This window comes from Triturus cristatus, chromosome 2_2 (genome assembly GCF_964204655.1).
Source record: "Triturus cristatus chromosome 2_2, aTriCri1.1, whole genome shotgun sequence".
Lineage (NCBI taxonomy): Eukaryota > Metazoa > Chordata > Amphibia > Caudata > Salamandridae > Triturus > Triturus cristatus.
Genome location: NC_140582.1, coordinates 636,868,346 through 636,887,069, shown reverse-complemented (window position 1 = coordinate 636,887,069; position 18,724 = coordinate 636,868,346).

The window sequence follows — 18,724 nt, the reverse complement described above, 5'->3', positions numbered from 1 at the left end:
ATCCCATCTAACAGCCATCAGACATTCCTGTAACTGCTCATTTACAGAACATTTCCTCATACAACAATCCATGACATAGATGAGATTCTAGCATGACATAATCTCTACACATAGCACCTAGCAACATACTCCAGTGTGAAATACCACACATCTCCCTTCCTTAAAAGAAAACATTTTGTACATATAAAATTAGACAATAACTTCAACAAAATCATCAAGATAACTTGGTCTTTTAACCACTCTGGAAGATGTCCTAGGGCAATTCAAGTTCTTTTCCTCTTCCCCCTTAGTTTGGTGAGAAGAAGAACTTTCCTTAGAAGAAACCAACCCTCTGCCATGCTTTAACACACCACTACACACAATTACTCTATTTAAATTCCAAATTCGATGGTCCTGCGTTTGAATTGCATTATTGAATGTTTTAATTACCTTAATTGGTTTCATGAATTTAGATGAAGAGCTCCACAACAAACCAGGACATTTAATCCTGACCCAATCACCTACATTCACTTTAGTTTTCTTTACAGCATGTTTAACATCAAAATATGCCTTTCTCAATTTTGCCTTTTCTTCTTCCACTCTTAGCATATGTTCCCCATCACACTCTCTCTCCTTTCCGTTTGATAATTCATACTTATTAACCCAATACGGTTCAACAAACGTATTGGGCACCCTACCACGAAACAACAAGAACGGAGTCTTTCCAGTTGTTGCATGTGGAGTCAATCTGTATTCCTCAACTTTACCAATAACTTCTCTTCTCCAATCCATTCCCACTCCTTTAGCCAATGCAATGGTCTCTTTAATAACTTTATTAAACCTCTCCACCATCCCATTGGCTTCCGGATGATATTGTTTCAAAGTTTGTAAATGGCACACACGCAATTGAAGAAATACGTTGCGGAGGTGTCTCCAATAACGGTGCGATTTTCCACACGTATACAACGATGACACAGAGACTTTTCAGAGATATAAATCAACAAAGCTATTCCCAGCAAAACTTGAGTAGCAATAAGTGTCAGAATGTGTGATGGCACCAAAGCTTCAGAACATCACATCAGTTTGTGCAGCACAGCGGTGGAAGAGGACAATAACATTGCAGAGTTGCTTTTAACTACGGCGACTTTTCCCGCATATGTAGAGTGTATTCCAAGTATTTACTGCAACACCTCCACAGCGATGACACCGAGTATTCCCAGCAACATTTCAAACGTGTATAATAACGATGACCACACGCATTCTCCTGCAATGACCTCATAAATATTCCTTGAAGTCAAATAAGGAAGGCGCACTTACACGAGTTGTGTGCAAATGAGATGAAACTCACGGGGTAAAAGGATGTATTTTTCACTATCTCTTCACTTATTCCAGACTTCCCAGGTTGCGTAAAAAAAAAATCCTTTCCAAAAATAAGACAAAACACGCTGTTAGTGCTGAATACACTTCTCCAGGATATAAGTCAGTTAAAATAGATGAGTTTCATGAACAGCATAAAACGCAGAAGTTTAGTTCCTTTTCCTCTTGAATAAAATGGATAATCCCCCAATAAAATCCAGCATTTTTTTTGTTGAGATCTTCTCCTGTAGGTTCCTGAGCCGACTACGCCAGTGTAGACTTCCTCTTCCAAATAAGTTCAGGACCAGGTTAAACATATGAATGATATTTATTCCATAGAAGAAGATCCCATCCAACAGCCATCAGACATTCTTGTAACTGCTCATTTACAGAACTTTTCCTCATACAACAATCCATGACATAGATGAGATTCTAGCATGACATAATCTCTACACATAGCACCTAGCAACATACTCCAGTGTGAAATACCACACAAGGTCACCGAGGACCAACTGACTACCGCCCTCACCCTGAGACCACCCACCGACCCCACCGACCCAGACACCGCCACGACCAACCTCACACAGTGGATCAACGACTGCGCCAACACCCTCGCCCGTCTCAAGACCTCTACAACCAACCACACCAACAAGAAAGCTGCCTGGTTCACCGAGGACCTCCGGATCTCCAAGCACACCTGTCGGAAGCTGGAGAAGAAATGGCTCCACGACCGAACACCAGACAACCACACAGCCCTCAAGAGCGCCACCCGCAGACACCACCAACTCATCAGGACCGCCAAGAAGACCGCCTTCAAGGACCGCCTAGACAACAATGCACACAACACCAAAGAGCTCTTCAGCATCGTGAAAGAACTCTCCAACCCCAGCTCCAACACCAACGATATCCCGCCATCTCAAGACCTGTGCAACTCCCTGTCCACCTTCTTCCACCGCAAGATCACCAACATCCATGACAGCTTCAACTCCGACCCCCCCGCACCCACCACCGAGTCCACCACCCCTGCGACTACCACTCGCACCAGTCGCCTGACCATCTGGTCCAGCGTCAGCGACGAAGACACCATCAAAACCATGAACTCCATCCACTCCGGACCCCCATCGGACCCCTGCCCTCACCACGTCTTCAACAAAGCCAGCGCAACCATCACGCCCCATCTCCGGAAAACAATCAACTGTTCCTTCGAGACAGCAACCTTCCCAGAAAGCTGGAAGCACGCTGAGATCAACGCCCTTCTGAAGAAGCCCAAGGCGGACCCCAAGGACCTCAAGAACTTCCGGCCCATCTTCCTGCTCCCTTTCCCGGCAAAAGTAACCAAGAAGATTGTCAACAAACAGCTGACCCGCTACCTCGAAGTTAACAACATCCTGGACCCTTCCCAATCCGGTTTTCGCAGCAACCACAGCACAGAGACCGCCCTCATCGCCGCCACTGACGACATCCGGACCCTGATGGACAAAGGAGAAACAGCCGCCCTCATCCAGCCTTTGACACGGTCTGCCACCGCACCCTATCAGCACGCCTCCATGACGCCGGTATCCAAGAGAAGGCCCTTGCCTGGACCACATCCTTCCTCTCCGGCAGAACCCAGAGCGCCCCCTCCCACCCTTCCGCTCCAAAACCACTGAGATCATCTGCGGCGTCCCACAGGGATCCTCCCTCAGCCCGACGCTGTTCAATATCTACATGGCCCCCCTCGCCCACGTCGCACGACAACACAACCTCAACATCATCTCCTACGCCGACGACACCCAGCTGATCATATCCCTCACCGAAGATCCCCACACCGCCAAAGCTAACCTCCACAGAGGAATGAAGGCCATAGCCGACTGGATGAAGGACAGCAGACTGAAGCTGAACTGAGACAAGACAGAGGTCCTCATTCTCGGACCCACCCCAGCAGCCTGGGACGACTCTTGGTGGCCCACGTCACTAGGCACAGCCCCGGAGCCCACGGACCACACACGCAACCTGGGGGTCATCCTCGACTCCACTCTCCATGACCAGGCAAGTCAACGCCGTCTCCGCGTCCTGCTTTAACACCCTCCGTATGCTCCGTAGGACCTTCAAATGGATCCCCCTCGACACAAGAAAAACCGTTACCCAGGCCCTCACCACCAACAGACTCGACTACGGGAACGCCCTTTACTCAGGAACTACAAACAAGCTCCTGAGACGACTCCAACGCATCCAGAACGCCTTGGCCCGACTCATCCTCGACGTCCCCCGCCGCAGCCACATCACACTCCACCTGAGAGGCCTGCACTGGCTCCCCATCAACAAAAGGATCACCTTCAAGCTCCTGATCCACGCACACAAAGCACTGCACAACACCGGACCCACCTACCTTAACAACCGACTCAGCTTCCACACCCCCGCCCAAAGCCTCCGCTCAGCCAACCTCGCCCTCGCCACAGTCCCTCGCATCTGAAAAACCACCGCCGGCGGCAGATCCTTCTCCTACCTCGCCGCCAAGACCTGGAACACTCTCCCCACCATCCTACGACAGACCCAGGACCTGCTGGCCTTCAGAAGACTCATCAAGACCTGGCTCTTCGACCAGTAGCACCCCCCCCTCCCCAGCACCTTGAGACCCTCTCGGGTATGTAGCGCACTTTTCAAATGCAGTGATTGATTGATTGATTGATTGATTGAAGGAGAGCATCATTTGATGCAGGTCTAATTTTATTGGCCTGTTTTTATGAGAATATGTTCAAGTTCTGAAACATTTTTCACACAAACATACTAGCTGTCCTTCTCTTGTATTTCATGAGAAAATTTGACAGAGGAATAAGCATTTGTGGTGTTCTTTCCGTTGCATAGTTATCACCTCCTTTGAGGTATTGGAAAGTGATCTTTGATTTGTGACTGCAAATGCAGTTGCAAAGCGTTGATACATGCCATCAGACCACTGTTAGGAGTGTATGGCCCTTTCAAGCCTCTTCCTAATTTCTTTTCTATATCAGCCAATTTCCTTGTCATAAATACCTTTTCCTACTCATAAAGTGGATTTAATAAATACCTACGAGCTATTATAAGGTTGCAAACTCTGTGGTTTTTGTGGATTACAGGCTTTGCAATTGAAAATGGGTTTATAAATCTGGCCCATACCTCTCAAGTTTTTCTATGTCATTAACAGTTAGTGTGCATTATTCTCCTTTCATTCTTTCTATTTTACCGCTTGTAATTGTGATTTTACCATCATAAATTTAAGACTAAATGCCCCGAAATACGATGGAAAAAAATAGAGCTGTGTTTGCGACACCTGCCCGAAAGGGCAAATTCCTTATCTCTGTAAATTTATATTTGAGTTAAGTTGATACACTTTGTTAACCATAATGATGCTTTGCCTTTGGAAAAGGTGTGAGTAGGTTGAAAAGAGCAGCATCAGGGTATCTCTTGATGTACCATATCTTCCACAGACTTAAAACTGAAACGACAGATTTTATACTGCTCTGTTGTCAGCACAAATCTAAATGTGACCACAACTGGCTCTCTAAACATCAATTGATTGATTCGAAAACAGAATAGGGTATCTCTTGATGTACCATATCTTACACAGTCTTAAACCTGAAATGACAGATTGTATCCTGCTCTGTTGTCAGCACAAATCTAAATATGACCACAACTAGCTCTCTAAACATCAATTGATTGATTTTAAAACTTCTCTTGTCTTTGTGGTTTAATCCCTTGGCATCTAGCTAGGCTAATATTGCTCAATTTCTTCGTTCCTTTAGCACACCATAAAAACCCAAAGAACAACTCTCTATTGCCTGAAAAAATTAAAGCCCCATCTGAACTTTTTTAAGACGTCTGGTCATCCAATTTCATGCCATTTCATCAACTTGACTAGGGAAATTCCATTCTGACTGGTATCAGCAAATCCATCTTGGCACTCTGTAATTCCTTGACGAACACCACTGCCAGACTATTCTCTGGCACTAGGAAATATAACCACATCAGCCCAAGCTATCATGAATAGCACTGGCTCTCTGCCAAAAATGCAATTACATTCAAGCTTTCCTGCATGAGGTTCCAGTCGATCCACTATCAAAATCCAGACAATCTATCATCTTCTTTAAATTCCTTTGGTCGTTATAAAAACCTTAGGAGAGGAAAGGTTTTCAGACTTGAATCCAAGAAGTGAATAACACTTCTTGCTGCAAACCAGACATTCTATGGTACTGTTCTCTTTCTTTTGAACACTTTGGGGCTAAGTATAATGTTGGTCGGAAAGACTCTGACCGCTGTTTGGAGGCTTTCCGACCGTCATCTCCGGTTTGACTTCTGACCGCCGTATTGCAATTACGGCAGTTGGAATTCAATCCAGCCGGTAAATCTGGCTGACTTCTGACAGGCTCAAGGAGCCCATCGGCCCGTCAGGAGGGCCGCATAATCCTGTGAGGGAGGTGTTTCCACCTTAGGGATTATGATGGAAATTTCAGAAAGCATGGAATGCTTGTTTCCCGTTACAGGGAGGACCCAGCTTGGCAGTTCAGTATGGATTGTTCCCAAGATGCACAGTGTAGGAGAGTAGGATCTGCATTTATGTTGCCCCCACTTTTTTTCTGATGTTTACACTGGTTTCTGGCTATAGTCTGGCTGAATCCCTGCTAATCAAGGCCCCCGCCTCTCTGTTCTCTCTAAACAACCGGGAGTGCATATTAGATGCACTTGTGATTGGATACTGTGGTACCTTATGAGCCCCTAGTATATGGTACCTTAGGTACCAAGGGCATAGGTACTCCACAGGCCTACCAGGGGCTGAAGCATATATTACGCCACCCCTGGGAAGCAAACTAAATCTGACACCACAGGCCTGCTACTGCAGCCTGGGTGATGTAGTGTTAGCACTCCTCACTGAGGTATAGGTTCCCTATATCTCACCTTACACACACATATAAACCTATCAGTCACCCCTAAGGCAGGCCCTAACAATCCTGAGGGCAGGGTGCTTGGTTTCCATGTGGGGGGGTGCCTCTGCCTGAGCAGGGCTCCTCTGCAGCTCTCAGAGTCCATTCTCTGTAGCTGTTTGTGGATGCGGTTAAACCATATACTCTTAAGTGCATTATAACCTAGCGGTAAATGCTAACTTTGGGATGGCTGCATCAAAACATGTTGTGTTTGGTGTCAAACGCTTTGAAATCATACCCCCACACCAGTAACTGGTGTGGGAGTATGATCCCACCCTTCTAGAGAGATAAACATGTACCCACTGTGGAAACACAGTAGATTCCTGAAGAGTCCTGGCATCACAAAATGGATGCCACCAGCACAGACACTGGGCTGCCCTCCTGCTGCTGACTGAAACTCACAGTGGAGGAGGCCCAACAATAGGCATCCTGTCACAGGGAGGTGTAACCACCTCCCAGACAGGATTTAGTGTATTGGGGCTGGGTGGGTGCACTCCTAGAGTGGTTTGAAGTCCTGCACTGGGGGAGCAGTAGGCTCCTCTGTGCATATGCCAGCTCAAACCAGTTCAGGGGCTACCAGCCCCTGATCTGGCGCAAAAGTGGACAAAGGGAAGTGGGTGTAGCCACCCACTCCTCTGACCCTCCCATAGGAGTGGTCATAGAGCTAGTCCCTCCCTTCCTTGTAGTATAAGTTAGGGAACCCTTGCCATTGCAAACTAGATATCCCTGGACGACGCTCTGAAAGAAGAATCCTGGACCTTCGATGTTCCACTACCTTTGGAAGACTGAAGAATCTCCCTTGGAGTCAAGGAGTGACTCCCCTGCTTGGCAGGCACCAAAACTTTGCATCAACGGTCGCAAACTTTCCTGCTCCCGCCGGAGTCCGAAGTCCCTGCAGCCCTGGAAGTAGATTTCCTGACTTCTCCAAGGCCATCGTGAGTCCCCAGCGAAGCTGAGGCAAGTGGACACCACGAGTGACGAGGAACAGCAATACCCGTGTACCATGCACTATTGTCGAGTGCAACTACTTCACCACGTTCTATGAACTTGTGCTTTGGACCACGTGTGGTCCAAGCCTCCAGCAAGATTTCCTCTGAAGATCAGATCAGGCCTGCCCTGACTTACCCTCGCTGGGTGAGTCCCTCAGTCCTTGCTGGTCTGCACTGCTGACTTTCTTCACTTTCTACAAGACTTGCTGTTGTCGATGCCTCCTGGACCTTGTGGCTGAAGAGTCAAGACACCCGTGATCACCTGAAATCACCCAACTACTGTGGGCCTCCAGCTTCCTGGCCCGTGTCACTGGCAAGTGACTTTGAACACTGTCTCCTCTGCTTTCAGGTCTTCTTTCTTCTGAATCCAGCCTTGGATTCCACCGGACACTTCTCCTGTCTTCACAGGCAGCAAGTCTTCTTTGGCTCCCATTGAAAACGACGCCGCGACCCGACACCAAAAGACACCTATGCACCCGGCTTCCCTGGGTGAGGTAACTCCAGCACTAAGGTGCTCCTGTGAGTGTTGGCTCAAGAACTACTTAGCAAAAACCAAAGGAAATGATGGACGGAGTGTTGAACATTGCAAACACTCACCCCAGTCAACTGATCTGGGTTTAATCCATCACTGTTCTTTAGCCCACTCTGCCACCCCAGTTCAGACATGGCCATATGCAAGTCAGTCTGACCCTGTTCCTCATGGGAACAGTCCAGCCCAAACTGCCAAGCCATGTCTTCCCTGGACCGGAAACAAGCTTCCTAGGACCGGTTTCTGGCATTTCAGCCGTCTTCAGCCAGGCTTGCTTGAATCCAGTGGCAAAGTGAGCAAGGGACTCACGTCTGAGCATACCCTGCCAACTTATGGCGAACAAAGCAAAAACCAAAGGAAATGATGGACGGAGTGTTGAACATTGCAAACACTCACCCCCAGTCAACTGATCTGGGTTTAATCCATCACTGTTCTTTAGCCCACTCTGCCACCCCAGTTCAGACATGGCCATATGCAAGTCAGTCTGACCCTGTTCCTCATGGGAACAGTCCAGCCCGAACTGCCAAGCCATGTCTTCCCTGGACCGGAAACAAGCTTCCTAGGACCGGTTTCTGGCATTTCAGCCGTCTTCAGCCAGGCTTGCTTGAAACCGGTCCTAGGAAGCTTGTTTCCGGTCCAGGGAAGACATGGCTTGGCAGTTCGGGCTGGACTGTTCCCATGAGGCACAGGGTCAGACTGATTTGCATATGGCCATGTCTGAACTGGGGTGGCAGAGTGGGCTAAAGAACGGTGGTGGATTAAACCCAGATCAGTTGACTGGGGGTGAGTGCTTGCAATGTTCAACACTCCGTCCATCATTTCCTTTGGTTTTGTCAAGAACTACTTACCCTGTGAGTGACTTCCTTGTAGACTCTCCCGAAGTATCCTAAAACTTTAAAATTCCAACCGCGACTTGCTCCATTGAAGTCTATTGGGATCCGCAGCTGTGTTCTCACACTGCATGCGTCTCCTTACCTACCTTGGGTGGATTAGTGAGGCCCCAGCGCTTCTGAAGGACCTAGGCCTTGTCTCTTCTCAAGTTGATATTCCTAAACCTTTTTTTTAGTATATGGTCTGGTACGCCCCTAGGGCCCCAGCCATATTTGTGTTTAACTGGTTGTGAAATGTTGATTTGTGCATATGTCCTTGACTTCTAATCTCATAAAGAGATTAGTAGAGTGTGTTAGAAATAAATACATATATATTTTATATATATACCTGTGTGGTGTCCTTTCATTTAGTGATTCAAGAGATCATAAGGTAAAACAAGCTGCTTTACATTCCTCTAAAGACTTAGCCTGAAGGCTGCTCTCCACAGCTACCACTAGGATAGCTTTCTTTAAAAGGTTGTCTTAAACCTATCTACCATAAGAGTCGAATTGTACTGGTGCAAGGTGGCCACTTTAACTAGTGACCAGCATATACCAGGCCAACTTCTCACATTGGTGGGCAGCATGTGGGATTACAGCTTGCCATTGTTTTACCAGAAAATCTCTATTCAAATGACTAACTGAAAACCACTATAGGTACTCAAGGTACATATAAAGTCAAGCTTAGTATCAATACACTCTACTGAACTTAGAGCTGTGTGTCAAGGGATAGCACACCCTTTCTACAGCTCAAGCTAGGATCAGTAGGCCACAAACTAGTGTAGGTAGTAAAAAACTGCACAACACTAGAATGTCCTTAAGGGATGGAACCAGTGGGTCCACCCAGCCTCAGTATAAGGGCATGAATTTCTTTGACTTGAAAGCCATGTGTGCTGCAAGGCACCAGAGGATAGGACTGAGTCCCTCCACACTTCACCTGATAGATCTGCTCACAGCAGATGATCTTAGATTAGCTCTAGGAGCTAAGGGGTCTGAATCAGGGCGTGGGTCAGCTATAGTCTCTGGCTCAGATGGTGAAAATCAAGATGACCTGGACTCTGTTGTTGAAGGGCCAGACCCACAACGGTCTGAAAAGGACAGAGGAATTCTCCCTAAGAGAGCTGACAGAGTGGAAGAGAGGCCTACGTCCCCTTCAAGGGAATCTGACCACTCCTATCACTCTGGCAGAGAATCTGTCCAGCAGAGGAACTCATACATTAATAGAAGAGAGACCTCCTCTGAAAGAATGTACAAACTGCTGCAGTATGAAGAAGCAAGAGTTGTCCTCAAGGCCAAGCAGTTGGCATTAGACAGAGAAGCCTTTGAGCTCCAGAGAGCTTCTAGAAAAGAGGTGTTAGAACCCCCTGGCGGCAGCAAAAGTGTCCCTAGAGTCAGAGAATACATTCCAGACCATAGGAACCTATCCAAGGTTGTTCCTCCCTACCAGAGTGGGGATGATATCCACAAATGGTTAACTGCTATGGAAAGGGCCTGTAGAGTACAACAGGTACCCCAGACACAGTGGGCAGCAATCTTGTGGCTCTCCTTTTCAGATAAAGGTAGAGACAAGCTCCTCACTCTTAGAGAAGAGGATGCTGATGACTATGAAGTCCTGAAGAGTTCATTAATAGATGGGTTTGGCTTAACTACTGAACAGTACAGGTTGAAGTTCAGAGACACCCAGAATACACAGACTCAGGACTGGACTGACTTTGCAGATTGTGCAACCAAGGCTCTGGAGGGTTGGCTGGTTGGTAGTAGAGTTACTGATTTTAAGGTATTGTATAATCTTATGATGAGAGAACAGATCCTTAATAATTGCCAAAACTAGTTGTTGCATCAGTACCTGGTGGACTCTGATCTGATCTCTCCCCAAGAATTGGGAAAGAATGCAGACAAATGGGTCAGAACCAGGGTGAGGCAGAAAACCCAGAACCAAGGGGGTGACACTAAGAAGCAGGATCCTAAAGGCTCTGAGAAAGGTGGGGATAAGTCAAAAGACCAGGAGTCTTCACAAGGGCCCCAAAAATCTGCATCTGGTGGGGATTCACAGTCTAACAGAGGGAAAGGCCAAAAGAAGCCCTGGTGCAAATTCTGTAAACAGAAAGGGCACTGGACTTCTGACTGTAACACGTCCAAAGACCAAACCACCACCACTCCTGCCCCTAAGGCAACTGTTCCCCCTAGTACAGCTACTGGTGGAGGTGGTAATCAGAAAAAGGGTGTAGTAGGGTTGACTCTGGGTTCTGAAGTGAACTCTGGCCTAGTCAGAGTACCCACTCAGGCATTGCTGATTTGTGATGGAGACATTGATATGTCCTTCCTAGTGAGCCCCAGTAATCTGGGCAAATACAAACAGCAGCCTGTAATAAATGGCAAACAGGCTTTGGCATTCATGGTCACAGGTGCTAGTGTCACCATGGTGGCAGAGGATCTTGTGGACCCTGGGCAGATCATCCTGGGTGAAATGTACCAGGTTACCAATGCAAGCAATGTCAGGACCAACGATAGTCTGGCAGCTGTGAATTTCTCCAGGGAAGGGGTAGCTGGCCTCAAGAAAGTCATAGTCAGTGCAGACCTCCCTGTCGAATGTCTATTGGGCGATGATCTAGAGACTTCAGCCTGGTCTGAAGTAGAGTTATGGACTCATGCTGAGATGTTGGGCATACCTGTGGAGGTATTTGCTGTGACCAGGTCACAGGCCAAAATGCATCAAACTGAACCAGCTCTGGATTCTGAAACTATGGACCAGGTGCTACCCAAGAAGAGGAGCAGTATGGTTAAGGCAGTGCCTTCCCCTCTGTCTCAGATCACAGATTCCCCTCCTGAGGGAGGAGAAGCAGATCCTGAAGAAGGAACTGCCCCAGAGGGACATGAGCTGATCAGGTTGAGTTCTTGGGGGCAGGGGGACTTTCTAGGGAAGATCTGAGTAAGGAGCAACAGTGCTGCCCCTCTCTTGAACCCCTCAGACAGCAGCCTGCTGCTGAGGCTACTGGGAGTGCTAGTGGGTCCCATATAGTTTATTGGGATGAGGCACTCCTATATTCTGAGGCTAGAGATCCAACCCCTGGAGCAACCAGGAGGTTGGTAATCCCTCAGAGGTTTAGGGCGTTCCTCTTGACCCTAGCACATGACATCCCTTTTGCAGATCACTTGGGCCAAAACAAGACCTGGGACAGGCTTGTTACGCATTTTCATTGGCCACAAATGTCAGAGGACACCAAGGAGTTTTGTCGCTCCTGTGTCACTTGCCAAGCCAGTGGCAAGTCAGGTGGCACAACTAAGGCCCCCCTGATACCACTACCTGTGGTGGGGGTACCCTTTGAAAGGGTAGGGATTAACATTGTTGGTCCCCTTGACCCTCCAACAGCATCTGGGCACAGGTTTATCCTGGTGGTAGTGGATCATGCCACCAGGTACCCAGAAGCAATTCCCCTGAGGACCACCACAGTCCCTGTGGTGGCAAGAGCCCTTATTGAAGTTTTCTTCAGAGTGGGTTTCCCAAAGGAGGTCATATCTGACAGATGTACCAACTTCATGTCAGGATGTCTAAAAGCAATGTGGAAGGAGTGTGGTGTAACCTATAAATTCACTACTCCCTATCACCCACAATGCAATGGGTTAGTTGAACGTTTCAACAAAACCCTAAGGGAATGATTAAAGGCCTCCTAGAAAAGCTTAGGCGAAAATGGGACCTTTTACTTCCCTGCCTTCTGTTTGCATACAGAGAGGTTCCACAGAAAGGGGTTGGTTACAGCCCATTTGAACTTCTGTTTGGGCATCTTGTAAGAGGTCCATTATGTTTGATGAAGGAGGGCTGGTAGTTACCTCTCAAACCTCCCAAACAGGATGTGATGGACTATGTACTTGGTCTCCACTCCAGGATGGCCGAATACATGAAGAAGGCAACTAAAAACCTGGAGGCCAGCCAAGAACTACATAAAACTTGGCATGACCAAAAGGCGGTGCTGTCTGTGTACCAACCAGGACAGAAAGTGTGGGTGTTGGAGCCTGTGGCCCCAGCAGCTCTCCAAGACAAGTGGAGTGGCCCCCATACAATTGCTGAGCAAAAGGGAGAAGCCACCTACCTGGTGAATCTTGAAAGTCCCAGGAGCCCCCTTAGGGTGCTCCATGTCAACAGATTGAAACCATATGTTGACAGGGCTGACATGGGCTTGCTCATGGCAACTGATGAGGAACAGGAGGAGGCGAGTGACCCTCTCCCTGGCCTGCTCTCACAGAACCCTGATGATGGGTCAGTAGATGGTGTTGCTTTGGCAAGCAGCCTCACTGATCATCAGCAAACTAAGTGCAGACAAGTTTTGCAACAGTTTAGACATATGTTTAGCCTGACTGCTAGTAAGACTTCCTGGTGCACCCATGAGGTGGACACTGGAGACAGTCTGCCTGTCAAGAGTAAAATCTACTGGCAACCTGACCATGTCAGGGACTGTATCAGGACTGAAGTCCAGAAAATGTTGGAGCTAGTTGTGATTGAGCCTTCAGATAGCCCTTGGGCTAGTCCAGTAGTCCTAGCACCCAAACCTCATACCCAGGGTGGTAAGAAAGAAATTAGGTTTTGTGTAGACTACAGAGGCCTCAATGCAGTCAACAGGACTGATGCCTATCCAATTCCCAGGGCAGATGAACTGATTGATACTTTGGCCTCAGCCAAGTATCTGAGTAAATTTGACCTAACAGCTGGCTACTGGCAGATCAGGTTAGCTGAGGATGCCAAAGCCAAAACAGCATTTTCAACCCCTGGTGGGCCCTACCAATTGTGGTGATGCCCTTTGGTTTGAAGAAAGCACCTGCCACTTTTCAGAGGTTGGTGAACAAAGTTCTGACAGGGATGGAAACTTATTGCTCAGCTTATCTTGATGATATTGCTGTATTTAGTTCCTCCTGGCAGGATCACCTGGTCCACCTCAGAAATGTTTTGGAGGCCCTACAAGGCCACCAAGTGCCACATAGGGCAGAGTCAGGCTGTGTACCTGGGCCACCTTGTAGGTGGAGGCCAGGTTCAGCGTTTACAGAGCAAACTCCAAACCATCATGGAATGGGTTGCTCCAACCACCCAGACACAGGTGAGAGCCTTTTTAGGCCTGACTGGGTACTATAGGAAGTTTGTTAAGGGATATGGATATATAGTGACCCCCTTAAATGATCTTACCTCAAAGAAAATGCCAAAAAAGGTTCAGTGGACAGCTAGCTGTCAGAAGGCATTTGAAGACCTAAAGCAGGCCATGTGCACTGCCCCCATCTTACAGAGTCCAGACTACACCAACAAGTTCATTGTCCAAACAGATGCTTCTGAGCTGGGTGTGGGAGCTGTACTGTCTCAACTGAATGATAAAGATCAAGACCAGCCAGTAGTTTTTATTAGCAAAGGGCTGACCCCTAGAGAGAAACGTTGGTCAGTTATAGAGAGGGAGGCCTTTGCTGTGGTGTGGGCCCTGAAGAAGCTGAGGCCATACCTGTTTGGCACTCACTTCATAGTTCAGACTGACCAAAAGCCCCTCCTATGGCTTAAACAGATGAAAGGTGAAAACCTAAAACTTTTAAGGTGGTCCATTTCCCTACAGGGGATGGATTATACAGATGGACTCTCAAGGTATTTCCACTTAGAACACGAAGACTCAACTGGTCAAGGTTAGTTTAGTTTCCCTGCGTTTGGGGGGGGGGTTGTGTAGGAGAGTAGGATCTGCACTTATGTTGCCCCCACTTTTTTCTGATGTTCACACTGGTTTCTGGCTATAGTCTGGCTGGGTCCCTGCTAATCAGGGCCCCAGCCTCTCTGTTCTCTCTAAACAACTTGGAGTGCATATTAGACGCACTAGTGATTGTATGCTGTGGTACCTTATGAGCCCCTAGTATATGGTACCTTAGGTACCAAGGGCATAGGTACTCCACAGGCCTACAAAGGGCTGAAGCATGTATTATGTCACCGCTGGGAAGCAGACTAAATCTGACACCACAGGCCTGCTACTGCAGCCTGGGTGAGGTGGTGTTAGTACTCCTCACTGAGGTATAGGTTCACTATATCTCACCTTACACACACATATAAACCTATCAGTCACCCCTAAGGCAGGCCCTAACAATCCTGAGGGCAGGGTGCTTGGTTTCCATGTGAGGGGGTGCCTCTGCCTGAGCAGGGTTCTCTGCAGCTCTCAGAGTCCATTCTCTGTAGCTGTTTGTGGATGCGGTTAAACCATATACTCTTAAGTGCATTATAACCTAGCGGTAAATGCCAACTTTGGGATGGCTGCATCAAAACATGTTGTGTTTGGTGTCAAATGCTTTGGAATCATACCCCCACATCAGTAACTGGTGTGGGAGTATGAGCCCATCCTTCTAGAGGGATAGACATGTACCTACTGTGGAAACACGGTAGAATCCTGAAGAGCCCTGACATCACAAAATGGATGCCACCAGCACAGACACAGGGCTGCCCTCCTGCTGCTGACCGAAACTCGCAGTGGAGGAGGCCCAACAATAGGCATCCTGTCACAGGGAGTTGTAACCACCTTCCAGATAGGATTTAGTGTATTGGGGCTGGGTGGGTCCTGCACTGGGGGAGCAGTAGGCTCCTCTGTGCATATGCCAGCTTAAACCGGTTCAGGGACTACCATCCCCTGCTCTGGCATGAAACTGGACAAAGGGAAGTGGGTGTAGCCACCCACTCCCCTGACCCTCCCATAGGAGTGGTCATAGAGCTAGTCCCTCCCTTCCTTGTAGTATAAGTTAGGGAACCCTTGCCATTGCAAACTAGATATCCCTGGACAACGCTCTGAAAGAAGAATCCTGGACCTTCCGCATTCCCCTACCTTTGGAAGACTGAAAAATCTCCCTTGGAGTCAAGGAGTGACTCTCCTGCTTGGCAGGCACCAAAACTTTGCCTCAATGGTCGCAAACTTTCCCGCTCCTGCCAGAGTCCGAAGTCTCTGCAGCCCTGGAAGTAGATTTCCTGACTTCTCTAAGGCCATCGTGAGTCCCCAGTGAAGCTGAGGCAAGTGGACCCCACGAGTGACGAGGAACAGCAATACCCAGGTGCCATGCACTATTATCAAGTGCAACCCCTTCACGACATTCTACAAACTTGTGCTTTGGACCATGTGTGGTCCAAGCATCCAGCAGGATTTCCTCTGAAGATCAGAGGCCTACCTCATCCCGAGTGACCGTGGGCTCCTGGTGAGTGAATCCTCCCGAGGCGTCTGTGCGATCCCTTGCCAGTTGGCTTGTGGGTCCCCAGAATACCTTTCTACAGAACCAAAGAGCTCCCCTGATTGCTCCAGGCCTGCCCTGATTTACCCTCACTGGGTGAGTCCCTCAGACCTTGCTAGTCTGCACCGCTGACTTTCTTCACTTTCCACGAGACTTGCTGTTGCCAAGGCTTGTTGGCTCCAATCTGGTTGCAGACACCTCAGTAAGCTGCAGACTTTTTGCAACATACCAAATCCAGCTCCTGGTCATTGTCGACACCTCCTGGACCTCGTGGATGAACAGTCAAGATACCTGTGATCACCTTAAATCATCGACTACTGTGGGCCTCCCGCTTCCTGGCCCCGGGTAACTGGCAAGTGACTTTGAACACAGTCTCCTCTGCTTTCAGGTCTTCTTTCTTCTGAATCCAGCCTTGGATTCCACCGGACACTTCTCCTGTCTTCACAAGCAGCAAGTCTTCTTTTGCTCCCTTTAAAAACTACTCAGTGACCCATCACCAAGACACCTATGCACCCGGCTTCCCTGGGTGAGGTAACACCAGCACTACAGTGCTCCTGTAGGTGTTGGCTCTAGAGCTACTTACCCTGTAAGTGACTTGCTTGCAGACTCTCCTGAAGTATCCTAAAACTTTAAAATTACAACCGCGACTTGCTCCTTTGAAGTCTTTCGGGATCCGCGGCTGTGTTCTCACACTGCATGCGTCTCCCGTGGGTCCTTTACTTACCTGCCTTGGGTGGATTAGTGAGGCCCCAGCGCTTCTGAAGGCCCTAGGCATTGTCTCTTCTCAAGCCGATATTCCTAAACCTCTTTTTTAGTATATGGTCTGGTACGCCCCTAGGGCCCCAGCCATATTTGTGCTTGTTGTGAAATGTTGATTTGTGCATATGTCCTTGACTTCTAATCTCATAAAGAGATTAGTAGAGTGTGTTAGAAATAAATACATATATATTTTATATATCTATCTGTGTGGTGTCCTTTCATTTAGTGATCCAAGAGAATATAAGGTAAAACAAGCTGCTTTACATTCCTCTAAAGACTTAGCCTGAAGGCTGCTCTCCACAGCTACCACTAGGATAGCTTTCTTTAAAAGGTTGTCTTAAACCTACCTACCATAAGAGTCAAATTGTACTGGTGCAAGGTGGCCACTTTTACTATTGAACAGCATATACCAGGCCAACTTCTCACACACAGGGTCAAGACTGATTTGCATATATCCAGATCTAAACTGGGGTGGCATGCTGAGCAAAAGAATGATGGATTTAACCCAGATCTCTTGACTGGGGGTGAATGTTTTGATTTCTTCTGCATTCCGTCCATCAATTGTGCGTCTTTTACTTTCAGAAAGCAAATCCGTGTCGGCCTTTCTAACATGGATTGCGGTGAGAAAGTGCTTTTGGGAATCCCTAGCAGGGCCCACTTCCCCCCTGGCCCTCCATTTGGGGCATGGGGGCCACCTATAGTGCCCCCCTGTAAATCCTTGCACCATGTGGATTTACACAGGCTCCCATTTCTCTAGGGGCTTGGGCTATGGCTGGTTTATGGATGTGTGCGGGCCACATTGTAATTGTGGTGTCGGTACCACTGACCGGAGGTCGGTCAGTTCCGAGACCGCAATGGCGTCATCAAAATCTAGGGGGCCGATTCACAGAACTAACTTAAGACAAAATCCTAAACTTACTACTTTTTGTATTCACAGAAGTTAGGATTTTGTCTTAAGTTTGTCTTACGACAAACTTAAGACAGACTTAAGACAGTCTTAAGACAGACTTAAGACAGTCTTAAGACAGACTTAAGACAAACTTAAGACAGCCTTAAGACAGACTTAAGACAGACTTAAGACAGACTTAAGACAAAATCCTAACTTCTGTGAATACCAAAAGTAGTAAGTTTAGGATTTTGTCTTAAGTTAGTTCTGTGAATCGGGCCCATGCTCTTTACATCAAGACCTCTAGCAAAATGTATTTCCTCGCCTCTAATCTCCAGGCCTCTCATCTCTTATAATTTGCCTTTTAACTCTTCCACTTTGTTCCCATCTGCCCCTTCTGCTCTGCGTATCTGTTCTACCTCAGTATTTCCTTTTGAACAACTTGTTTTTGTAATGTCTACTTGTTTAATCCTTTCACCTTAATTATTGGAGTTTAAGGGACAGGCAACTGACTGACTAACTGCTTTGTATTCATAGGTCATGGATCGGTCACTCCTCCCTTTATCCACCAGGACTTAAACATTTTAAAGAGATGCAGGGGGGTACGTGGCCTTTGTATATGCTGGTTCTACCCGAGATGTGTATTGGTGTCACGCTCTAGACTGAATGCTTAAATGGCAGTCTTGACGCAGATTACAGGAACCATGAAGGTGATTTGTTCAAGATCATTATTGAGTGATGTGATTGCAACCAATATCCTGTCTATTGAAGGCACTGCCACTGCTTCGATTTAGACATAGGTGTGAGAAGTTGTCTATCGCTCATGGCGTTGCACCCATGGGAACAGGGACGTGACCTTTCACTGACGTCTGCTCAAAACAGTGCTGCTAATGCAGCAGCTTCTGCTCCTCATTGACCAACTAAATGACATTAGCAAACTGCTTTACGTTCTTGATTTAGGCTTTTGACTGTGCAGCAGCTGTAAACTGACTTTGGATGCCAACGCCTTTGTCATTTGATGCTGCCTATTGTGGATACGGATTCCAATAGTAAAAAAGAGAAAACTCAATTATATCAAGTGACTGGCAAATGTGGAAGAAAAATATCAAAGCAGTGGCTGAAGACTGGTGCCGCCACCCGTCCAGAAGCCATTGTAATATGGCGGACGGAGATCCCTGTTGCTAAGGGCGAGGGACCAC